We start from the raw sequence: 27,624 nt of genomic DNA, 5'->3' as shown, positions 1-27,624 counted from the left end.
ACAAATGTATTTTTATGAAAGCCAGAAATTGACCTTTTCATTTGGACTAAGACTAATGAATGACACATTACATTTGTGTGTTCCTTCTATTAGTGAAGTTAGCTGACTACTTGTTGTACTTCATATAACTTTCTAAATTTAATTTTAGCACAGAGACGCAATTTTGCTTAAGTGAACCAAAACCAAGGAACAGGAACATTAGGGTTCGTTTGTTATTATTTCAAACAATAATGTATACAGACTTTTTGATCAATATTGTATGCATAATTGTCTGACTTGAAAAGCATAATTGAGTTTATTTCAGGAAAACCATATCTGATTGATGTAAGAACATTATCAGATCCTGGAATAAGGACGGTTTCATTTCTTGGCGATAGGATGTATCTTTCTTCAGAGTTCAATGCGGTGATGACAAGTAGACATTTACTTTAAAGTGGAACTGTCATTCTGTTTTGAAGAGAATTAAAACTGACTATACAATGTGCCAGTAATCTTCAAAACTAAATATTTTTTGAGACATACCTTTATTTTATTTTAGTGGTACAGTATGTCAAAAAAGCAGAACAAAAAGGGTACAATTAAGAAACCTCAGAAAGACATGCAGACATTAGGAAGGGTACAAAGCTTTAAAAGGCCCATTCAAATGAGCTCCTTACAAGCTAATGGTATGCCATTAGCGTATTATTAAAAGGTACATAAAGGGGATTAGTATGAATGGGTTCTGTACCTTAATTCAATGTTTAAGTAAATATCTTAATTTAGGTAGAACATGAACTTGCATTAAAACTGACAAGGGGGTCCAGACTCATGTGCATAGAGCATGTAATTTTAAACAACTTTCCAATTTACTTCCATTAACGAAATGTGCAGTCTTAATATTTACAGTTTTTAAGTCACCAGCTCCTACTGAGCATGTGCAAGAATTTACAGAATATACATTTATGCATTGTGATTGGCCAGTGGCTGTTACATAATAAAAGGAGGGGAAAAAAAGAATAAAATAGTGACAAAAAGATATTTTAAAAAATCACTCTACATAAGACAGGTGAAAATTCAAAAAATAGCAATTCTGCTAAATTATTTAATAATAATTTTTACATGAAGGTGACTTTATTCCTCTGGTTTAAGAACACTAAAAATACTGGAATATAAATCTTTAAAATTATTGAAGAGGGGTTCAGAGAAACATTAAGTGGAATCTTGGATGGGGATAATCGGAAACGATTTCTTTACTGGGAGCCCGGCTCTGAACGCTGATGTATGATGTGCTGCTTGCGCTAATAACGATGAAAATTGTCTTGAAGAAGGCCCCTAAATGGGTTGAAACGTTGACATTTTATTAATGTGAAATCAATTTTGAAAATAAAAATTGTATATTCATGTTCTCTATAAGTCCTGTGAGTGCCCTCCAACAATAGGACTATTATATATATATATATATATATATATATATATATATATATATATATATATATATATATATATATATATATATATATATATATATATATATATATATATATACACACATACATATACACTTAATCATGTGCGTCGTCTACCAAGGCCTCTTTCAGTGACTGCACAGACTTCTGGGACAGGAACCTACTGTATATGCTTTATAGGCCTGTATATTTCAGGCAGCAAAATAGCACTGTTTCATTTCATAAATAAACATAACAAATAAAAGTCCTTGCTCCTCTGAGCTCTTACTAAACAAATTGAAGCTGATTTTTATGGGGCAGGTTGTCTGCTTACCAACAAAAAAACAATAGCAACAGTGCTTAGAGTAGAGGGACAGGGAACCCACAAAAATGTTTTCATGATTTGGATAAAACATACCATTTTAAACAGCTTTCCAATTTATGTCTATTATCAAAAAAATGTATTATCTTGTTATCCTTTGCTGAAGGAACAGCATTGAACACATCTAGTCAGCCAATCACAAGAGACAAATGTGTGCAGGCACCAATAAGCAGCTAGCTCCCACTAGTAAAGGATATGTGCATAGTATATTTTCAACAAGGGATACCAAGAGAATGAAGCATATTTGAAAATTGAAGTGAATTTAAAAATGTCCTAAAATGACCGGCTCTATCTGAATCATGTAAGTTTAATTTTGACTTTCCTATCCCTTTAACAGTTCTACCACTTTCTCTCAATTACAGCAAGACAGGTTTTGAAACTCTTTGTCTCTCTCCTGACTGAGGTTTTCCCCAGTCTTTTAAAGGAACCAAACCAGTATCAGGTGAGCGTAATCACCTTCAAGGGGCAGTGCGCACCAATTTTCATATAACTGCATGTAATAGACCCTAAGAGTATGCACAGACACTGATCTAAAATTCCAGTATAAAACCTTTTATAAAACTTACTTAGAAGCTCCCAGTTTAGCACTATTGACGAGTTTAGGATGGGACACCAAGTGAAAGTGGCTAGGAAAACAAGAAGAGCAGACAGTGGCCCCTTCCAAACATATGAAATGACAGATAGCATACAGGAGCAAGCAGGAATCTGTAAACGTGTGTATACATCTGACACTGAGGCTCGGTCAGGAGCCTGAAAATCAGCACAATGTTCTTAAAAAAAAATCAGCAAAACACTCCCAGATGGGCTACATAAATGGATCATCTACAAAACATTTATGCAAAGAAAAATCTAGTGTACAATGTCCCTTTAATTACACACACACACACACACAGTGGATTTTAGTTAGTGAAATCGGACCACCCTGCTCTTATTGAAAACTCCACCCTCAGGAAACCCAAAATGCACACACACATACATAGTGCAAATTAATAATCAATAGCAGAGCTGCCCACATCCGTAAAACCACAGGTGTGAACCAGATGTCAGGCTGGTCTTCTCTTGAGATTACAATGTACAGAGCTTTGCCTGTGGAATATTAACTACACTTTGGATAAGGTAGACTAAAATATATCTGAAAACAAAAGAGGTTTAGAGTGGAGGTTTACCTAAGAAGCCACTGATTTCCTTTGGTGCAAGACAGTATTTATAAAAATGATTAGATTTCACAAAATGGTGTGCAAAGCAATGAAAGGCAAATTTTATGCAAAAAGAAATGAATGTCTGTTTCTCTAGAGCAGCTATATTTGAAGAACAGATTTCAATACATATCCACATGCACAGGGAAATCATTTTTAGAAACAATCACCAATGTTTAGGATTTTTCATATTATATCTTGTTTTATTAAGAACTGTATTCTGTAAAATGTACATTATCACAAAAATGGAAGCACCAATCTTTATGAAATTTTATATTATAGTACTTTTTTTTTTCTCAATGAGCAGTGATTAGGATACATTTTATAATATATATATATATATATATATATATATATATATATATATATATATATATATATATATATATATATATATATATATATATATATATATTTTATTATTTTATTTTTTATTTAAACAGCAGAAAAAAAATATGTGCTTAATAGCAGTTTGGTTGCAGAGGTTTGTGGTACTAGTGGTCTCAGATATTGGTCTGCTTTAGCCTAGAGAGAAGTGAGTACCTGTAGCCATGTTCTGTAGAGTATAGTGAAGGTCAGTTTGGATATGCTGTGTCAGCAGCAGTGTGTAGGTGTGTCCCTGCTTCAGCACAAATGTTTTTGAATTTAAATGTTTTTTTTGTTTCTGACTTTCCGCCTGCCTGCTACACATATCACATGGTTGACACGTGATTGATACCTAGTGGGTCACAGATCATCTTAACCTATTGGCACAGCTCAGTGGGGACTGAAACTATTCCCTTTGGCGGCACATTGGCTCATGACTGCACGTGTAGTCTCCTTGATTGGCTTGTGACTGCACATGTAGTCAGTGAGTGGGATAGCAGTATGTTTGCAGTGCGGGCGGTAGTCAGTGCAACTCTCAGAGCTCTGAGGGCAGCAGCTTAAACGCTGAGCTGAAGTCAGAAGTCAAAGTGTTTTTTTTTGCAGCTAGCTCCCAGTAGTGCATTGCTTAAAAATGCTTGATGATGAAATGCTAGTGTCTATCTAATATTCCACCAAATATTCAGAAACTGTGTTCATCGAATCAACCTCATACATCCCCTTAAAATAGTAAGTTGATATTTTTTATATTAACTTTTTTTTAATTCTTGCACATACATACTGTTTCTTGTATATACATTTATTATTATATAATTTATGTATGTGTCTGCATCTCTTAAAGCAAGTTAGTTTAACCTCTTGTTTGCTAGTACAACTGAGTTACTGTGTCACGAAATTATGTAGGTTTAAAAAGTGCGTCACCAACATGAAAAGTTTGGAAAGATATGGTTTAAAACAATAACATTTTTGGTGTTTACTGTCCCTTAGTAGAAAGAAACACAGAAAAAGCTGCAAACACATCAGTTCTAACGGTCATAGATTCTGCATTAGGATACATCACACAAGCTGTGGGAATTCTGTATCACAGGAAACGATCTTAAATGTGCCACCTTTGCAGATTGTCCAGAGGTAAGCAGAGGAAGCCCTGGGGCAATTTAAGCTCCTTAAAGATTTCTTATATGGCCCTACCTTATCCTCAGGAGCAAGCAGCGTTGTCACAGTTTTATTATCTGTAAACATTTGTCTATTTTACCATAAAAAAGCAATTTCCAAAACACAAATAATGTTTCACTTTTATTGCTAATATGGGTCTAAAACAAAAATAAAGTAGCTGTGTAAAATTATATAAATATTCAGGGGCCAAAAATGCATTTTGCCTATCATTGATCTATCCTCCTGAAGAATATTAAAGGGACATTAAGTTTAAAATTAGATTACCACTAAAGGGCTATATTATAAGTGGTGTGCTATTGTTAGCATGGGATGCAATAAGCAATATCCCAACCTCGCTAACTAGCATAGATATTACAAGTTGAGGAAAAAGGGTGCGCTTGAACGCAAAGAAATAAAATATAAATATAAATAAATATATATATATATATATATATATATATATATACACACACATAAACACATACACACATATATACACACACACATGTATATACACTTCGGAGCCCTTTCCACTAAAATATATTTAAAAATGAAAGACATTTAATCAATTTTGACATTTTTTTTTTAAATATGTTTTACTATGTTTTACTGTGTTTTTACTGTAAACGTTTATATTCCAAGGTTCATAACACTTAGAAGAAAATGTATATATAAATATATATATAAAGACTAAATATAGGGGGTGTGAGAGAGTAGGTAATATTGCTAATTTGCTTTAAATGGTGCCACCCTTATAGTAAATATAAAATATAAAAGAAAGATAGAAAAGAATACCAGGGTATATAAGATTACCCTAGAACAGCAAGGGAATAAACGGCACACATAGAAGACTTTCAAAAATTTATTTATAATAATTTCCCAAAAATACACTTAAGTATATAGCGATATCTTATCTGTCAATATCAGTTACCACTAAAGACAGCAAAATCTAAAACATTTTAAGTGCATTTAGACCTAATACTTTCCCTATGCTATAAATTACAAAAAGACATCATAAACAATAAGGGGTTAACCAGAAAACTCATGTTTATAACGAATGTTACATAGAATCTAATGTTTATAGGACATTTATAGTAAGTAGGCAAAATACATGCCCTGATGATCCCCTGTAACACATACTGGAGGTGGGGGAGAAACGTGCGTTGGCACTATGTGTTTATGAGAACCCAGGTACCTGTCGAATGTACCGTGGGCCAGGATTTCTAGTGCACCTGTCCAGGCTGTCTTTAGTGGTAACTGATATTGACAGATAAGATATCGCTATATACTTAAGTGTATTTTTGGGAAATTATTATAAATAAACTTTTGAAAGTCTTCTATGTGTGCCGTTTATTCCCTTGCTGTTCTAGGGTAATCTTATATACCCTGGTATTCTTTTCTATCTTTCTTTTATATTTTATAAATATATATATATATATATATATATATATATATATATATATATATATATATATATATATATATATATATATATATATATCTCAACATTTTCAATTAGGGGGAGATAAAAGGCGAGTTTAAAATCCTTCACTACGCACAAAATATAGAAAAACTAACTCATTGTGTAGTTCATTAACAAATCTAGACAGGCCCAGAGGCTTGTTTTCCCACAGAAAACCTCTGAATTACATTGTTTCCAATGCAGCAAAGGATTCTGGGTAAGATATGCAAATTAAGTACACGACACACCTTTTTACTTCAGTCTGCTTTTCCGCAGGTTCCCTTTACGCCAAAGCATTGCTGTTCTGTTCACACAGCTTATAAACTTAGCTAGGGTTAGTGCAGTGATTTATAACCATCCCAGGACAGACTGTTTCGTGGTTATTGCCACTCATCAGCTGGGAGAAGGTTAGAATCACTGCTGGGTGAAGTTGATTCCAGGCAGAATACAACAACATTTTAAATTAGGGGGAGATAAAAGGAGAGTTTAAAATCCTCCACTACGCATAAAATATAGAAAAAATAACTCATTGTGTAGTTCATTAACAAATCTAGACAGGCCCAGAGGCTTGCTTTCCCACAGAAAACCTCTGAATTACATTGTTTCCAATGCAGCAAAGGATTCTGGGTAAGATATGCAAATTAAGTACACAATGACACACCTTTTTACTTCAGTCTGCTTTTCAGCAGGTTCCCTTTACGCCAAAGTATCGCTGTTCACACAGCTTATAAACTTAGCTAGGGTTAGTGCAGTGATTCATAACCATCCCAGGACAGACTGTTTCATGGTTATTGCCACTCATCAGCTGGGAGAAGGTTAGAATCACTGCTGGGTGAAGTTGATTCCAGGCAGAATACAACAACATTTTAAAATTAGGGGGAGATAAAAGGCGAGTTTAAAATGGTGTGTCATTGTGTACTTAATTTGCATATCTTACCCAGAATCCTTTGCTGCATTGGAAACAATGTAATTCAGAGGTTTTCAGTGGGAAAACAAGCCTCTGGGCCTGTCTAGATTTGTTAATGAACTACACAATGAGTTATTTTTATATATATATATATATATATATATATATATATATATATATATATATATATATATATATATATATATATATATATATATACACATATATATACATATATATACATATATATACATATACACACACAGGTATAGCATAGACATATGTATATTTTACAAACAAAATCATCATATATATATATATATATATATATATATATATATATATATATATATATATATATATATATATATATATATATATATATATATATATATATATAGAAATAAAACATTTTCTTCCATGTGAAGAACATTGGAACGTAATATATCCATAACTACCTTCGGGTTTAGAGCAGTTGTTCTAATACATGGTGGGTTTGCACGCAATCGATAAGCGTTACATTGTTTTTTTTTTTAACACTGCACTCCATCGAAATCTATGGAGAGAAGTTAACGTGGTCGCGATATCTGAAGTTTTCACTCTTGAGCTAACCTTTTACTTTTACCTTGTAATACTTTTCATTTTAGCGCAGTAGCAAAAAAATAAATCTGTTAGTGTGCCTCTTGTAATCTAGACCAAACATGTTTAACTATGCATAATAAAAAATACAAGGTGTTTTCATTATTTATTTATGACATATCTATAGATCTATGACCTTCATTTTGCTTTAATGAATACAAATAATCAATAAGCTTGTCTATATATACTGTAGTAAAAGAAAACAATATCATCAAGTACTTTACAGCCAGAATATACAAGAGACTAGCGATGTAACATTAATTTAATCAAATCACTGTCAGAAAGCCCTTCATGGCAATACAGAATGTTATCTTACATGGGGGTTAAAGAGTTAACCACAGTAGTACATAATACACACTGTACAGAACATTGTACTTTACAATGTCCCAAGCCTTCTAGAATAGTAAATGACTGCCCCCAGTTTATACAAGGGAGAAAATAACATCAAACCTATACAGCATTTTTCCATGACAAATTTCCCCTGTGATTCCACTGTCGACTGATGCTCCGCTAGGTATATATTGAGATTAAGGTCATGTTAGTGATTGAGCAAGAATATATTGATGCAATGTACACGATTGTAAAAAAGACTTGTTGTATAGATGCTGCATATAATAAATACTGTTGCCAAACCTAGTTCCAACTTTATTTAATAATATTCTATTCAATTTACTGCGCTATTAACAAAAATAAACAACAAAACAACAAGAGTCCTAATTGTAAGTTTAAAAACAACAATATACTAAAATGCATTGCTAATATATATATATATATATATATATATATATATATATATATATATATATATATATATATATATATATATATATATAAATACAAAGATACTATCTTCCAAAACAAGTAATATTTGGAGCCTTTTGGCTAATTTTTCATGCAAACATTCACTTTTATTTGGAAAAAAAAAACACTTTCCTCATTACCCACTAAAAACATTAAATTCAGATATTAATCATACAATTATTATTTATTCTGAAAATTTTTTTTAAAAAATTGTTATTTACACAATATTTATTTTGCCCACTTTAACTGTAATTTGCCACTGATCTCCCCCATATTGCCGCCAGAGAGTTTGTCGTAAATCTTGCAGACTTCAGAATCATTACCCCAAAACATCTACACAGTGATTATTTTGTTGGTGCAAGGTTCCATTTCTATCAGTCACTAATTGGCCACAGCTAAGGAGATAAGATAAAAAATAATAATATTCTAGAGCCAGTCCAAGGGGTATATCCCTGGACTGCAAAGCATTGCTTAAAAATATGTTTTAAATGCATTTTTGTGGGGATATTTTGAGATAAATATATACAGGTGGCCCTCGATTTACAACGGTTCAATTTACACCGTTTCAGAATAACAACCTTTTTTTCAGTCATGTGAGTGCTATTGAAAAGCATTGAGAAGCAGTGCATTGATTAAAATAGCCAGTAGGTGGAGCTGTCCGCTTGTGTTGCAGCAAAGATATGCAAGCCAGGCAAGCTGAAATTAATCATTTTAACCAGACCTGAGCTATCAAGCAGCTTGCAAAGGAACAAGATCTTCCTGTCTATAAATCAGTCCAGATTGGAATGCATAGAAAGAACTGTTTGCAGAAAAATGCAAGTAAAGTCGGTGCTGTGTGATTATTTTATTACGTTTATAATGCTGTTTAGCAAACGTTTTTGTTCATTTAACTTAGTTTAATTATATATTCTGTGTTGTGTGATTATTTTATTAGGGTTATAACGCTGTTTAGCATTTAAAGTCTTCATTTCAAAGCTTTAAAAATAATGTATTAGGTGTTACTTATGACAATTTTGAGAGGGGCCTGGAACCTAACTCTCTCATTTACCATTGACTTACATTATAAACTGGGTTTCAATTTACAACGGTTTCAATTTACAACCATTCCTTCTGGAACCTAACCCCGGCGTAAACTGAGGGCTACCTGTATGTATATATATATATATATATATATATATATATATATATATATATATATATATATATATATATATATAAATATATATATATATATATATATATATATATTTATGTCAGTGATTTTTAACCTTTTTTTTGCCGTGGCACACTTTTTTACATTAAAAAATCCTGTGGCACACCACCATCCCAAAATTTAAAAAAAATCACACATTGTAGCCTAATACAGCATATATATATACACATACACACAAGCACACACATTCTGTATGTATTGTGCTGTTATGCCATGCCTCCTACAAACTACCCCTGCACTGGGAGTAAAAAACAAGCAAAGTTTAAAAAATATGTCACACTGTTGTCAGTCTGCCGTGGCACACTGGTTGAAAAACACTGTATATATATATATATATATATATATATATATATATATATATATATATATATATATATATATATATATATAAATATATATATATATCCTTTTAATATATTCACACTTTAAATTCTCTTTCAGCTCTGTAATGACACTGTAGTAAAAAAAAGGTGTTAGCTTATCACAATCTCATCTTTGAAAGTCTTCCCCTGAGCTAAACAAAATCAATAGCAAGAAAACAGTCATGTTAGAGCATGCTAACCAGCCTTCCATTGTAAACCATGCAATGCATGGGAATTTTATTTTATTATTTAGTGCATTGTATATCATTCTAACTGTGGTGGAAATACTGGTAACATTTTGTTACAACAGTGCATATCGTTTTTACTGCAGATTTACAGAAATACTGTAAATATCTTTTCACTATGATCCATGTAAAAAGAGAAGCATACATTTATTAAAGGGACACTGTACCCAAATATTTTCTTTTGTGCTTCAGATAGAGCATGCACTTTTAAGCAACTTTCTAATTTACTCCTATTTTCAAATGTTTTTTATTCTCTTGGTATCTTTATTTGAAATGCAAGAATATAAGTTTAGATGGCGGCCCATTTTTGGTGAACAACCTAGGTTGTCCTTGCTGATTGGACCACAGCACTTTTCCATTTTCTGTCCGTTTGGGACCAAGGCTATTTTTACATTTCTGCAGCGTTTGTGTTTAGCTGTAATTTTCCTCTTACTCATTTACTGTACCCACACATATTATATACCGTTTTTCTCGCCATTAAATGGACTTTCTAAAGATACCATTATTTTCATCATATCTTATAATTTACTATAAAAACTTTTATAAAATATGAGGAAAAAATGGAAAAAAACCACACTTTTTCTAACTTTGACCCCCAAAATCTGTTACACATCTACAACCACCAAAAAACACCCATGCTAAATAGTTTCTAAATTTTGTCCTGAGTTTAGAAATACCCAATGTTTACATGTGCTTTGCTTTTTTTGCAAGTTATAGGGCCATAAATACAAGTAGCACTTTGCTATTTCCAAACCACTTTTTTTCAAAATTAGCGCTAGTTACATTGGGACACTGATATCTTTTAGGAATCCCTGAATATCCCTTAACATGTATATATTTTTTTTAGAAGACATCCCAAAGTATTGATCTAGGCCCATTTTGGTATATTTCATGCCACCATTTCACTACCAAATGCGATCAAATAAAAAAAATTGTTCACTTTTTCACAAATTGTTTCACAAACTTTAGGTTTCTCACTGAAATTATTTACAAACAACTTGTGCAATTATGGCATACATGGTTGTAAATGCTTCTCTGGGATCCCCTTTGTTCAGAAATTGCAGACATATATGGCTTTGGCATTGCTTTTTGGTATTTAGAAGGCTGCAAAATGCCACTGCGCACCACACATGTATTATGCCCAGCATTGAAGGGGTTAATTAGGATGCTTGTAGGGAGCTTTTAGGGTTAATTTTAGCTTTAGTATAATGTAGTAGACAACCCAAAGTATTGATCTAGGCCCATTTTGGTATATTTCATGCCACCATTTCATCGCCAAATGCTAACAAATAAAAATAAAGCGTTACATTTTTCACAATTTTAGGTTTCTCACTGAAATTATTTACAAACAGCTTGTGTAATTATGGCATAAATGGTTGTAAAAGCTTCTCTGGGATCCCCTTTGTTCAGAAATAGCAGACATATATGGCTTTGGCTTTGCTTTTTGGTAATTAGAAGGCAGCTAAATGCCGTTGCGCACCACACGTGTATAATGCCCAGCATTGAAGGGGTTAATTAGGGAGCTTGTAGGGAGCTTGCAGGGTTAATTTTAGCTTTAGTGTAGGTATCAACCTCCCACATGACACATCACACCCCCTGATCCCTCCCAAACAGCTCTCTTCCCTCCCCCACCCCACAATTGTCCCCGCCATCTTAAGTACTGGCAGTAAGTCTGCCAGTACTAAAATAAGAGTTTTTTGGGGGATTTAAAAAAAATAAAAAAATGATAATTCTCCTCTGTAGGATCCCCCCTTAGCCCCCAACCTCCCTGATCCCCCCCAAACAGCTTTCTAACCCCCCTCTAGGCCTTATTATGCGCCATATTGGGTACTGGCAGCTGTCTGCCAGTACCCAGTTTGAAATCAAATATGTTTTTTAAAACATTTTATTATTTAAAAAATTCTATTTTCTGTAGTGTAGCTGCCCCCCCTCAACCCCCAACCTCCCACCCTCCCAGATCGTTAAAATTTGTAATGTTCCCACCCTCTCTCCCACCGTGTACCACTTAACATTTGTTCCATAGTGTAGGGTTCCCACCCGCCAGCGCGCGCACACGCTCCCCTGCACGTGCGCGCACCCGCGCGCACTCGATCCCGCCCCCCGTCCCCACCGATGGCCGCACACCCACCTCCCTGGATCAGCTCCCACCCACCAACGAACATGGCCATTGATGGCCGATGCAGAGAGGGCCACAGGGTGGCTCTCTCTTCATCGGTCGGCTAAAAAATGTTATAGCAGGATGCCTCAATATCGAGGCATCACTGCTATAACATGAAAGCAGTTGGAAGTGATCAGGATCGCTTCCACTGCTTTCAAAGACCAACGACGTACGGGGTACGTCCTTGGTCATTAACTGCATTTTTTTGCAGGACGTACCCCATACGTCTTTGGTCGTTAAGGGGTTAATCTATTTTTCTGCCCCCCCCATAAAAAAACAAACCCAAAACTGACCAATCAGTAGACAGCCATTAAAACATTGATGTCCCATCTACTACAATCAAATTAACTCCTTAGCAAACACATCAAAGTTAATGCATAATAAAAACTGTGGGGGGGGGGACTATACTGAAGAATGTTAAAAAGGGATAGTCTAGTCAAAATTAAATTTTCATGATTCAGATAGAGCATGCAATTTTAAACAACTTTCTAATTTACTCATATTATCAATTTTTTTGTTCTCTTGGTATCTTTATTTGAATGGCTACATTTAGACACCAATCAGAAAGCCCTATGCAGTTGCTGAACCAAAAATTGGCCGGCTCGTAAGCTTGCATATTCCTGCTTTTTCAAATAAAAATACTAAGAGGACAAAGAAAAATTAATAGGAATAAATTAGAAAGTTGCTTAAAATTGCACGCTGAATCACGAAAGTTTAATTTTGACAAGACTATTCCTTTAATCAAATGGTGGAACAAACACCTTGAAATAAAGTTAAATCATCTCTTTCAGTCTTGTAGATCCACCAGTGTTTTCTGTACAGTAGTTATTTAAAGTGGTATAAGGCACTAAATATGTAATATAAATTATTTAATTATAAATAGTAAAAATGAACAATAAAATTGAATGGTTTATTTTGCCCTCTTTTACTGTAATTTAAAATTGTGGGGTTTCCAATTCTGAAAATTGGAAGTGCTAACTGTAAACTTCTCAAGCCTAACCCTGATAGATATATGTCCTCAATTGGCCTTAGAAAAGGTGATTAGATACTTCAAGACAATGCATGTTTTACTAAACATAATTATAGTGGGGAAACTGTTATACTCCAGCAACCTCCAGCGTGGGAAGAGTGTGGCCATTTAAAAAAAAATTGTAGCAATCAAGGTGTTAATGTACTCAGAAATTGTAGACACTATGCCAGTATGTTAATATCTTGCACGCCTATACAAGTTTATATTTTATGTAGTATCTTATCTAGTTAACTCTGCTGAGGCCAAGTGCTATTGTGCACTTCCCATTCTCTGAATTGAAAACCCAATAATTTTGAGTTTTATCATAGAAAAAGGTGTCAAAAGACGAACTATATTGCAAAGTTTGCTACAACGCAGAATTACATATTTTCTAAACTACAATCTCAAAGTATTTCATGTCCTGTTAATCTGCCTTTCCAAAGTAATAACTGAGGTTTGTACAAACAAAATGTTGCATTTTAAATCTTTTTATCACACTCCGTATCTAACAAGTTGTAAATGCCTGTATATTTATCCTATGGCGATGAATCAAGCCTTTATAAAGTGTGCAGCCCGGCTGATCATTTAAATAGCTACAGAAATACAGCTTTTGCATCCTGGCGATTCGGAAATTGAATAATTTTCTGTGCAATAAGCTAAAATAGTACTGTATAAACAATGTAATTGCATAATTATGTCTTTACTTCCCAGCATGTACTGGGAACATTCTGTAGTAACCTTTATAAATGCAAAAAATACAAACAGAAGCTTTTCGTAGTCAAAATCTGCCAACTTTTTATTTTTTTTTAAGGGGCAGTATACTGTAAAATTAATTTTCCCTCAATGTATTACTAATAACTTGTTATACCAGCTGCAGAGTATAAAATGTATGAGAAATTGCATTTTCTGGTTTATTTGTGTATATGAAATAGCTGTTTTTGTGCTTTGAAACCACTGCCTATTACAATATGTTGAGCTTGCAGGTAAAATCAGATCTCATTGTTATCAATGTTTGTACACACATACTTATTTATCTTATATTTGTCTGTAAATTAAAGCTCAATACTTAGAGAGAACAATGGAAAATTATAATTAGTTCTCTCTTCTACACCACACCGGAAGTGTAATTTCTTCTGCTGGCCATATTTACATAGCCTTTCAATAGCCTGGACTTAAAGGAACAGTCGACTAATTTTTTTGTATTGTTTAAAAAGATGATCCCTTTATTACCCATTCCCAAGTTTTGCACAGCCAACATGGTTATATTAATATACTTTTTAGCTCTTATCTTTTGGCTTGCATTTAAGCCAAGTAGTGCTGTGTTGTTAGAATCCACGGGCGCGAGCACCATTTTATCTATATGGCTCACATGAACTAGCATTCACCTGTTGTGAAAAACTAATAAAAAAAGCATGCGATAAGAGGCTGTCTTTAGTGACTTAGAAACAGACAGAAATTTTGAGGTTTAAAGGTTATACAGTATATTAATATAACAATATTGGTTGTGCAAATCTGGAGAATGGGTACTAGTAAAGGCGTTATCTATCTTTTTAAACAATAACAATGTTTGTGTTGAGTGTCCCTTTAAGTATATAAACTTAGTTTTTTATAGTTGGGGTTTACTACAGGTAAAATCCGTTATTTCAAATGCTGCAATAATGGTAAAAAGATACTTGTAAACAAATTTATACACTCCAGCAGGAAAAATGGATAATTGGGAACAAATTAAAGGGGAGAAAAAATGTGGGTAAACTGTCCTTTCAAGTATAAATTGTCTGATGGAACAGACAAATATAAACCGCCCAAAAACGTGTTGCAGATTGATTTCATTGTGGCTGCATACTACAGTTGGTATTTTATTTTGACCACGTGTGGTCTATTAATAAATTAAGAATTTTATTCGTTAAAAAAAAAAATGCATAACAGCTCAGAAGTTTTTAACCTTCTGTGGCAAGAGAATATTGTGAATATGTTTACTACATTGCTTGTTACCTGGTTAACTTGATGGTGAGATACGCTATGTAGTGCCATTTTAGTGTGCTTTTTGTAAACCGTGCATTATGGACGATAATTTAAATGGCTACAGAAATACATGCAGTAATACAGATTTTTTGCATCATGGTGATTCGGAAACTGAATAATTTTCTGGGCAATGAGCTAAAATAGTACTGTATAAACAATGTAATTGCATAATTATGTCTTTACTTCCCAGCATGAACAGGGAACATATTGTAGTAACCTTATGAATGTAAAAAATACAAACCACAGCTTTTCTTTGACAAAATCAGACACCTTGTTTTAAAGTTTTAGATTACTTTTTTTTTTCTTTTTATTGTTTTAATTGCAGTCTATTTCAGTGGCAAATATATATATATATATATATATATATATATATATATATATAACAGAATTTATGCTTACCTGATAAATTACTTTCTCCAACGGTGTGTCCGGTCCACGGCGTCATCCTTACTTGTGGGATATTCTCTTCCCCAACAGGAAATGGCAAAGAGTCCCAGCAAAGCTGGTCACATGATCCCTCCTAGGCTCCGCCCACCCCAGTCATTCGACCGACGGACAGGAGGAAATATATATAGGAGAAACCATATGATACCGTGGTGACTGTAGTTAGAGAAAATAATTCATCAGACCTGATTAAAAAACCAGGGCGGGCCGTGGACCGGACACACCGTTGGAGAAAGTAATTTATCAGGTAAGCATAAATTCTGTTTTCTCCAACATAGGTGTGTCCGGTCCACGGCGTCATCCTTACTTGTGGGAACCAATACCAAAGCTTTAGGACACGGATGAAGGGAGGGAGCAAATCAGGTCACCTAAATGGAAGGCACCACGGCTTGCAAAACCTTTCTCCCAAAAATAGCCTCCGAAGAAGCAAAAGTATCAAATTTGTAAAATTTGGCAAAAGTGTGCAGTGAAGACCAAGTCGCTGCCTTACATATCTGGTCAACAGAAGCCTCGTTCTTGAAGGCCCATGTGGAAGCCACAGCCCTAGTGGAGTGAGCTGTGATTCTTTCAGGAAGCTGCCGTCCGGCAGTCTCATAAGCCAATCGGATAATGCTTTTAAGCCAAAAGGAAAGAGAGGTAGAAGTCGCCTTTTGACCTCTCCTTTTACCAGAATAAACAACAAACAAGGAAGATGTTTGTCTGAAATCTTTAGTAGCCTCTAAATAGAATTTTAGAGCACGGACTACGTCCAAATTGTGTAACAAACGTTCCTTCTTTGAAACTGGATTCGGACACAAAGAAGGTACAACTATCTCCTAGTTAATATTTTTGTTGGAAACAACTTTCGGAAGAAAACCAGGCTTAGTACGCAAAACCACCTTATCTGCATGGAACACCAGATAGGGCGGAGAACACTGCAGAGCAGATAACTCTGAAACTCTTCTAGCAGAAGAAATTGCAACCAAAAACAAAACTTTCCAAGATAATAACTTAATATCTACGGAATGTAAGGGTTCAAACGGAACCCCTTGAAGAACTGAAAGAACTAGATTTAGACTCCAGGGAGGAGTCAAAGGTCTGTAAACAGGCTTGATCCTAACCAGAGCCTGAACAAATGCTTGAACATCTGGCACAGCTGCCAGACTTTTGTGAAGTAAAACAGATAAAGCAGAGATCTGTCCCTTCAGAGAACTTGCAGATAATCCTTTCTCCAAACCTTCTTGTAGAAAGGATAGAATCTTAGGAATTTTTATCTTGTTCCATGGGAATCCTTTAGATTCACACCAACAGATATATTTTTTCCATATTTTATGGTCAATTTTTCTAGTTACAGGCTTTCTAGCCTGAATCAGAGTATCTATTACAGAATCTGAAAACCCACGCTTTGATAAAATCAAGCGTTCAATCTCCAAGCCGTCAGTTGGAGGGAAACCAGATTCGGATGTTCGAATGGACCCTGAACAAGAAGGTCCTGTCTCAAAGGTAGCTTCCATGGTGGAGCCGATGACATATTCACCAGGTCTGCATACCAAGTCCTGCGTGGCCACGCAGGAGCTATCAAGATCACCGAGGCCCTCTCCTGATTGATCCTGGCTACCAGCCTGGGGATGAGAGGAAACGGTGGGAATACATAAGCTAGGTTGAAGGTCCAAGGTGGTACTAGTGCATCTACTAGAGTCGCCTTGGGATCCCTGGATCTGGACCCGTAGCAAGGAACCTTGAAGTTCTGACGAGACGCCATCAGATCCATGTCTGGAATGCCCCATAATTGAGTTATTTGGGCAAAGATTTCCGGATGGAGTTCCCACTCCCCCGGATGGAATGTCTGACGACTCAGAAAATCCGCTTCCCAATTTTCCACTCCTGGGATGTGGATTGCAGACAAGTGGCAGGAGTGATCCTCCGTCCATTGAATTATTTTGGTCATTTCTTCCATCGCCAGGGAACTCCTTGTTCCCCCCTGATGATTGATATATGCAACAGTCGTCATGTTGTCTGATTGAAACCTTATGAATTTGGCCTTTGCTAGTTGAGGCCAAGCTTTGAGAGCATTGAATATCGCTCTCAGTTCCAGAATGTTTATCTGGCGTCGGTCGTGACAATGACCCACTCTGGTCTGCGGAAGCTCATTCCCTGTGACAGATTGTCCAGGGTCAGCCACCAACGGAGTGAATCTCTGGTCTTTTGATCTACTTGAATCGTCGGAGACAAGTCTGTATAATCCCCATTCCACTGTCTGAGCATGCACAGTTGTAATGGTCTTAGATGAATTCGTGCAAAAGGAACTATGTCCATTGCTGCAACCATCAATCCTATTACTTCCATGCACTGCGCTATGGAAGGACGAAGAGCAGAATGAAGTACTTGACAAGAGCTTAGAATTTTTGATTTTCTGACCTCTGTCAGAAAAATCCTCATTTCTAAGGAATCTATTATTGTTCCCAAGAAGGGAACTCTTGTTGACGGGGACAGAGAACTTTTTTCTTTGTTCACCTTCCATCCGTGAGATCTGAGAAAGGCTAGGACGATGTCCGTATGAGCCTTTGCTTTTGACAGAGACGACGCTTGAATCAGGATGTCGTCCAAGTAAGGTACTACTGCAATGCCCCTTGGTCTTAGAACCGCTAGAAGGGACCCTAGTACCTTTGTGAAAATCCTTGGAGCAGTGGCTAATCCGAATGGAAGTGCCACAAACTGGTAATGCTTGTCCAGAAAAGCGAACCTTAGGAACTGATGATGTTCCTTGTGGATAGGAATATGTAGGTACGCATCCTTTAAATCCACAGTAGTCATAAATTGATTTTCCTGGATAGTAGGTAGGATCGTTCGAATAGTTTCCATTTTGAACGATGGAACCTTGAGAAATTTGTTTAGGATCTTGAGATCCAAAATTGGTCTGAATGTTCCCTCTTTTTTGGGAACTATGAACAGGTTGGAATAAAAACCCATCCCTTGTTCTCTTATTGGAACTGGATGAATCACTCCCATTTTTAACAGGTCTTCTACACAATGTAAGAATGCCTGTCTTTTTATTTGGTTTGAAGATAATTGAGACCTGTGGAACCTTCCCCTTGGGGGTAGTTCCTTGAATTCCAGGAGATAACCTTGAGAAACTATTTCTAGCGCCCAAGGATCCTGAACATCTCTTGCCCAAGCCTGAGCAAAGAGAGAAAGTCTGCCCCCCACCAGATCCGGTCCCGGATCGGGGGCCATCCCTTCATGCTGTTTTGGTAGCAGTGGTAGGCTTCTTGGCCTGCTTACCCTTGTTCCAGCCTTGCATTGGTCTCCAGGCTGGTTTGGGTTGTGAAGTATTACCCTCTTGCTTAGAGGATGTAGAATTAGAGGCTGGTCCGTTTCTGCGAAAGGGACGAAAATTAGGCTTATTTTTAGCCTTAAAAGACCTATCCTGTGGGAGGGCGTGGCCCTTTCCCCCAGTGATGTCTGAAATAATCTCTTTCAAATCATGTCCAAATAATGTTTTACCCTTGAAAGGAATGTTAAGCAATTTTGTCTTGGAAGACACATCCGCTGACCAAGACTTTAGCCAAAGCGCTCTGCGCGCCACGATAGCAAACCCTGAATTTTTCACCGCTAATCTAGCTAATTGCAAAGCGGCATCTAAAATAAAAGAGTTAGCCAATTTAAGTGCTTGAACTCTGTCCATAACCTCCTCATACGAAGATTCTTTATTGAGCGACTTTTCTAGTTCCTCGAACCAGAAACACGCTGCCGTAGTGACAGGAACAATGCATGAAATTGGTTGTAGAAGGTAACCCTGCTGAACAAAAATCTTTTTAAGCAAACCCTCTAATTTTTTATCCATAGGATCTTTGAAAGCACAACTATCTTCGATAGGAATAGTAGTGCGTTTGTTTAGAGTAGAAACCGCCCCCTCGACCTTGGGGACTGTCTGCCATAAGTACTTTCTGGGGTCGACTATAGGAAATAATTTCTTAAATATAGGGGGGGGAACAAAAGGTATGCCGGGCCTTTCCCACTCCTTATTTACTATGTCCGCCACCCGCTTGGGTATAGGAAAAGCGTCGGGGGCACCGGAACCTCTATGAACTTGTCCATCTTACATAATTTCTCTGGAATGACCAAATTGTCACAATCATCCAGAGTAGATAATACCTCCTTAAGCAGTGCGCGGAGATGTTCTAATTTAAATTTAAATGTCACAACATCAGGTTCAGCTTGTTGAGAAATTTTTCCTGAATCTGAAATTTCTCCCTCAGACAAAACCTCCCTGATGGCCCCTTCAGATTGGTGTGAGGGTATGTCAGAACAGTTATCATCAGCGTCCTCTTGCTCTTCAGTGTTTAAAACAGAGCAATCGCGCTTTCTCTGATAAGTAGGCATTTTGGATAAAATATTTGCTATAGAGTTATCCATTACAGCCGTTAATTGTTGCATGGTAATAAGAATTGGCGCACTAGATGTACTAGGGGCCTCCTGTGTGGGCAAAACTGGTGTAGACACAGAAGGGGATGATGTAGTATCATGTTTACTCCCCTCATTTGAGGAATCATCTTGGGCAATATCATTATCTGTGGCATTACTGTCCTTACTTTGTTTGGACACTATGGCACAATTATCACATAAATTTAAATGGGGAGACACCTTGGCTTTCATACATATAGAACATAGCTTATCTGATGGTACAGACATGTTAAACAGGCTTAAACTTGTCAACAAAGCACAAAAAACGTTTTAAAATAAAACCGTTACTGTCACTTTAAATTTCAAACTGAAAACACTTTATTACTGAATATGTGAAAAAGTATGAAGGAATTGTTCAAAATTCACCAAAATTGCACCACAGTGTCTTAAAGCATTAAAAGTATTGCACACCAATTTTCAGAGCTTTAACCCTTAAATTAACGGAACCGGAGCCGTTTTTACATTTAACCCCTATACAGTCCCAGCTATATGCTTTGCTGAGACCCAACCAAGCCCAGAGGGGAATACGATACCAAATGATGCCTTCTATAAGCTTTTTCAGTGATTCTTAGCTCCTCACACATGCATCTGCATGCTTTGCTCTCCAAAAACAACTGCGCATTAGTGGCGCGAAAATGAGGCTCTGTCTATAACTAGAAAAGGCCCCCATCTGAAAAAGGTGTCCAACACAGTGCCTGCCGTTTTTCTAAACAATCCCCAAGATTATAATAACCATTAATAGTTAGAATCTGCATAATATGCCTAGTAAAGCAATCGTTTTAGCCCAGAAAAATGTCTACCAGTTTTTTAAGCCCTTTTGAAGCCCTTTATTCTTTTATTTAACTAAGAAAATGGCTTACCGGTCCCCATGAGGGGAAATGACAGCCTTCCAGCATTACATGGTCTTGTTAGAAATATGGCCAGTCATACCTTAAGCAGAAAAGTCTGCTAACTGTTTCCCCCAACTGAAGTTACTTCATCTCAACAGTCCTGTGTGGAAACAGCAATCGATTTTAGTAACGTCTGCTAAAATCATCTTCCTCTTACAAACAGAAATCTTCATCTTTTTTCTGTTTCAGAGTAAATAGTACATACCAGCACTATTTTAAAATAACAAACACTTGATAGAAGAATAAAAACTACATTTAAACACCAAAAAACTCTTAACCATCTCCGTGGAGATGTTGCCTGTGCAACGGCAAAGAGAATGACTGGGGTGGGCGGAGCCTAGGAGGGATCATGTGACCAGCTTTGCTGGGACTCTTTGCCATTTCCTGTTGGGGAAGAGAATATCCCACAAGTAAGGATGACGCCGTGGACCGGACACACCTATGTTGGAGAAATATATATATATATATATATATATATATATATATATATATATATATATATATATATATATATATATATATATATATATATATATATATATATTCTTTTTTTTAAAAAAAACTGTGCCCAGATTGGCATCAGATAAAAACAAAAATAATTCTGTTTAAAGGGACAGTCAAGTTCAAATTTTGTTTCATGTTTCAAATAGGGCATGCAATTTTAAACAACTTTCCAATTTACTTTTATCACCATTTTTGCTTTGTTCTCTTGGTATTCTTAGTTGAAAGCTAAACCTAGGAGGTTCATATGCTAATTTCTTAGACCTTGAAGGCCACCTCTAATCTAAATGCATTTTGATACTTTTTCACCACTAGAGGGCATTAGTTCATGTGTTTCATATAGATAACATTGAGCTCATGCATGTGAATTTACCATGGAGACAGCTCTGATTGGCTAAACTGCAAGTCTGTCAAAAGAACTGTAATAAGGGGGCATTCTGCTGAGGCTTAGATACAAGGTAATTACAGAGGTAAAACGTGTATAATTATAACTGTGTTGGTTATGCAAAACTGGGGAATTGGTAATTAAGGGATTATCTATCTTTTAAAACAACAACAATTCTGGTGTTGACTGTCCCTTTAAAGAACTTTATCCTGAAATCTCACAAGATCACAATGAGATTAGGTGTAAATTAAAATCCCAGAGGATCACAGTAATGCCTAGCATGAAGACCAGACATTTAGTGGGTGGGATGTGTCTTGCAGAAAGGTGGGGTAATTGAGAGTTTATCACCATTGGGGGGGGGCACATGGGGGTCAGTCATTATGCTGGGGAGGGGCTGTGGCCCCTGGTGATGCTATTGCTTTCATATGGATGCTTCATGGTTAAGAGAAACTATATGATGAATAGCATCACATATCCCTTTAAGTACAAACATGCCACCATGTGACAAGATGTAGCCTACAATCAAGAGAGCTGCCACAACCTGGTGATGTGATACCATCTGCTGGTGAGGTGAATTAAGTAAGGATGAGTCATAAAATGGTTAGTTGGTTTCTTGTTGGGGAATATGATGCACATATGGGAAGAAACTATGTGTAAGCCATGACATTTTCATCTAGGCATGAGCACATGGCACCAATAGGCATTATTTATTTTGTCTGCTTTTCCTGTAATTTAAAGGGACATTAAAGTCCAAATTAAACTTTAATGATTCAGATAGGGCATGTCATTTTAAACAACTTTCCAATTTACTTTTATCATCAAATTTGCTTTATTTTCTCTTGGTATTTTTTGTTAATGGTTAAACCTAGGTAGGCCTATAGGCTGGTTTCTAAGATTCTGCAATCCAGCTCTTATCTCATAGTCTGGCTGTGAATCGCTAATACGATGAGCTGTTTGTTCATGTGTGTCATATAGATAACATTGTACTCACTCCAGTGCAGTTATTTAAGAGTCAGCACTAATGGACTTAAATGCAAGTCTGTCAAAAGATCTGAGATAAGGCAGCCATTTGCAGAAGCTTAGATATAAGGTAATTATAGAGATAAAAAGTATATTAATGTAACAGTGTTGGTTATGCAAAACTGGGGAATGGTAAATAGGAAGAGCAGACCCCCATATATAAAAAGACCCATTAAACAAACAGGAGCTAGCAGGAATCTGTAAACTTATGCCTACATCTAATAATTTGGGGCTTGGTTAGGAGTCTGAAAATCAGCACAATGTTATTAAAAAATATGCAAAACTATACATTGTTTCAAAACCACTCCAGTGTGGGCTATACAAATGAATCATCTACAAAACATTGATGCAAAGTAAAATCTCTTGTGTTATGTCCCTTTTAAGGTTATTGGCTGACAGACTAAAACCCGAGGTCTGACATGGCTATAGGGTGAGAGAAAGGCTGCAGGACCAAGTGTCTGATCTGACGTGGATATGTTGCTTAAAGTGATTGTAAACTCTCCCCTTTTTAAAATCAGATCCGGAATATTAGTGATATTTTAGATAGAGTGCAATTCATCAGTCGTAATGAAGATTCGCTATAACTTACTTTTTAATAAAATGTTTAATTCAAATTCCCAGTACTCCAGCTGCCCACTTCAAAAGTATTTTTTTCTGTGAGCCAACAGTTTGCATTGTTCTCCAATCAGCGCTCTAACAAAAGTACCATATGGGCAGGGTGCTGATTGGACAACATTCCAAAAGTTAGCTCACAAAAAAAATTGACTTTTGAAGTGGGAGGCAGAGCGCAGGGTATTTAAAGGGACAGTCAACACCAGAATTGTTGTTTTAAAAGATAGATAATCCCTTAATTACCAATTCCCCAGTTTTGCATAACCAACACAGTTATAATTATACACGTTGTACCTCTGTAATTACCTTGTATCTTAGCCTCAGCAGACTGCCCCCTTATTTAAGTTCTTTTGACAGACTTGCAGTTTAGTCAATCAGAGCTGTCTCCATGGTAAATTCACGTGCATGAGCTCAATGTTATCTATATGAAACACGTGGACTAATGCCCTCTAGTGGTTAAAAACTGTCAAAATGCATTTAGATTAGAGGCAGCCTTCAAGGTCTAAGAAATTAGCATATGAACCTCCTAGGTTTAGCTTTCAACTAAGAATACCAAGAGAACAAAGCAAAATTGGTGATAAAAGTAAATTGGAAAGTTGTTTAAAGTTACATACCCTATTTGAAACATGAAAGTTTTTTTGGGACTTGACTGTCCCTTTAAAATATATATATATATATATATATATATATATATATATATATATATATATATATATATATATATATATATATATATATATATATATATAAAGTAAGTTATAGAGCATCTTCATTACAACTGATGAAATAAACTCCATCTAAAATATAATTAACAGTCTGGATCTGATTTTAAAAAGGGGAGAGTTTAATATCACTTTAACATAATGGTTGCAGAGCGAGTAGTCCAACATGGTAATTATTATTATTATACTACAAGTATTTGTTTATTTGTTTCAAACTTTATGCAAAAGATACGTCTGGCACTGGACCACATGGCCACATTACAGTATTACTTTTGCACAGCGCTCATAAAAGGTTGCCACCCTCTGAGGTAGATAGAAATCAGATATAAGGACACATTTCTGGGAACTTTGAGGGTGACAGTGGCATCTGGGAAAAGATAAAAAGTAGACTGTCAACCATTGTAGAGACAGGTATATAGGCAACTGACATAAATTCCGTGTGCTGATGTCAATAGTGACATCATAGTATTGGTTAATGCAATTTGTTTATGTAATGCTGGCATGCTTCTGCAAAGTAATAACTTTAACATAAAAATTTCTTTAAATGTTGGAACTTTATTGATCTCTCAATGCAAAAAGCATCAGTTTTTAATGGTGTAAATAACTGGCATATACTTTTTTTTATTTCTGGACTATAATTTTAATGTATATTTGGCATAAAGCAAGGAGATAAAATCTAAGAAGATTAATGCATATTTTTGTTTCTTCAGCTCAGTTACTAAAACTTTCATCCATAAAGCCTCTTAGTCTGATGTAGCACAACAAATATATGTAATGTATCAGTTAATTGAATAGTAATATGATCGTCCAAACAAAGCTTGCTCACTTGCTACAGTGAGAGATGAGGGGATTTATTTATTTATTTATTTTTAAGGGTAAAATACAAAACAAAAGAAGAAAAAACTAAGCAATAAATACATTTATGCATTTTGTGATTGGCTGATGGCTGCCACATGGGGGAAAGACTATTGGATTAACTGAAATTTGCCATAAAATATTCCATGGCTCATTTAAAATTCAATGTAAGTGCTATTGCGTTGTCTTTTTATTGTGCATGTGTCAATTATTCAATACTACTGTATTTAGTGGTCCTTTGACCTTCTTATTTATTGATATCAGCTGCTTCAGTCTTGCACCCAGCTCTGGTGTGGGACTTTTAGTCATTGATGCCCTTCTGGTCTGAGTCACAGGAATATGACCCCTGACCATGCTCATTTAAAAAACATTTGAGCAATTTAAAAAGCAGCAGTCTTAAGACCACCGCTTCCTAACCTCTCCAGCCAATTGAAATCATTCTTGACTGATCCGACCATGGTGATAGACAAGCCCTGCTTATGCACAAATGGTTGTGTGAGAGCAGGGGGCAGCATTGTGCAAATGATAAATACTGCTGCCCACTAATTGTGACTCAGGGAGGAGAGGGTCCATGCATGCAAACATTTTCAATCTGGACAATTAGAAATCTGCCTCCATAATATCAGTATGCAACAGGATAGAGTTTATTGTTGTAAACATGTGCTGCATCTCATTTAACAAAATGGTAGCTCATGGGCATTGAAAGAGTGACTTAAATAGATACTTGTAAATAAGAAGCAAAATTTCAGGGGGCATATGCCCCTCTTGCACATCCCATATAACCCTGGGAAGAAATATTAAAGGGAGAGTAATGGGAAAGTTAGAAACACACAGAGAGATGAGATATAAAAAAGACAGAGAGAGAGACAGAAAGAGAAAGATAAAAGTTGGATGATGAGTGGAGCACAATCTCAAGAGAGGAAAATTAATAAAGGGAAAGGAAGAATCCGAGATGAGATAACAAAATGGACAAAGGGAGGGATCTGAAGAGTAGGTGTGAATGAGAGATGAGAGAGAAAAGAAAGAAAGAGAGACAGAGGAACTTATTGAGAGAAACAGAGGAACCAAACAAAAGCAACAGCAGAACCAAATGAGAAAGACAAAGGAACTAAACAAGCGCGACAGCAGAACCAAATGAGAAAGACAAAGGAACCAATCGAGCACAATAGCAGAACCAAATGAGAAAGACAAAGGAACCAAACGAGCACAACAGCAGAACCACATGAGAAAGACAAAGGAACAAAACGAGCACAACAGCAGAACCAAATGAGAAAGACAAAGGAACCAAACGAGCACAATAGCAGAACCAAATGAGAAAGACAAAGGAACAAAACGAGCACAACAGCAGAACCAAATAAGAAAGACAAAGGAACCAAACTAGCGCAACAGCAGAACCAAATGAGAAAGACAAAGGAACCAAACGAGCACAATAGCAGAACCAAATGAGAAAGACAAAGGAACAAAACGAGCACAACAGCAGAACCAAATAAGAAAGACAAAGGAACCAAACTAGCGCAACAGCAGAACCAAATGAGAAAGACAAAGGAACCAAGGAACCATACGAGTGTAGCAGAGGAACCAAACGAGAACGATAATGAAACCAAATGAAAGAGAGAGAGAGAATATGGTTCTTCAATTCTGTTCGTTAGGAACCACTATCAGGTCAGATTTTCAGAAAGATATAAACAAGCTAATACATAATTTTTAGGTAAACTGAACCTATCCAAAGAAATTTGGAAAATCTGAAACCCTAGTTTTAAACCATGCCAAGAAAACCACACCCACGTGGTACTATTCTAAAGTGTATGCATGTACAATAACCTGTAGAACTGAACAAATGTTATATCTATAACACTAAAAAAATCTCACATAGATATCTAATTAATAATTTCAAAGGAATATAAATGCTACCTTTTAAATATGTCACAGCATATTTGGAGGACCTGTTCCCAGTTAAAAGATTTGCACCAATGCATCTTCCAGCAGTGAAAGACTCTTTACAACTTATTGAAAAGGCTTTGAGATGACGTACTAGGAATCTTTGGCATACCACTGTTTTGCAAATTGATAAAGGAAGATCTAAAACATTCTTAGTGATAGAATTTTCACATCAAATTGGATTTATCAGTATTTGCTGGTAGGTCTGGCTCTGTTGCTTAGGCAAACAAATACTGGGGCAGGCTGTGTTTAAAAGATATTTAATGCTTTTCATTTTTAATCAGATCTATGACTAAATTCTTTAGCTTCCAAACAAGTACAGCTTGGGAGCTTTTGTCCCTTGACAGCCCAGATTAATTCATTTTTAATAAACAGAGCGTATGGGTCCATAGCTGGAAATCAGTGTAAAATTATGATTTCACATGGGAAGCTGCCAGTTTCAAATGGTGATGTGACAGCTTGCAGAGAGTTTTTACAAA

General features: G+C 35.9%; 1 protein-coding gene across 1 annotated transcript in view; it reads right to left on the bottom strand.

The window, feature by feature from the left end:
- The window catches only part of PTPRG (protein tyrosine phosphatase receptor type G), a 979,702-nt gene that overhangs the window by 523,849 nt on the left and 428,229 nt on the right, over positions 1 to 27,624 (bottom strand).

Source organism: Bombina bombina, chromosome 7 (genome assembly GCF_027579735.1).
Source record: "Bombina bombina isolate aBomBom1 chromosome 7, aBomBom1.pri, whole genome shotgun sequence".
In the NCBI taxonomy this organism is placed as follows: Eukaryota; Metazoa; Chordata; class Amphibia; order Anura; family Bombinatoridae; genus Bombina; species Bombina bombina.
This window is presented reverse-complemented; position numbering and strand designations above follow the sequence as displayed.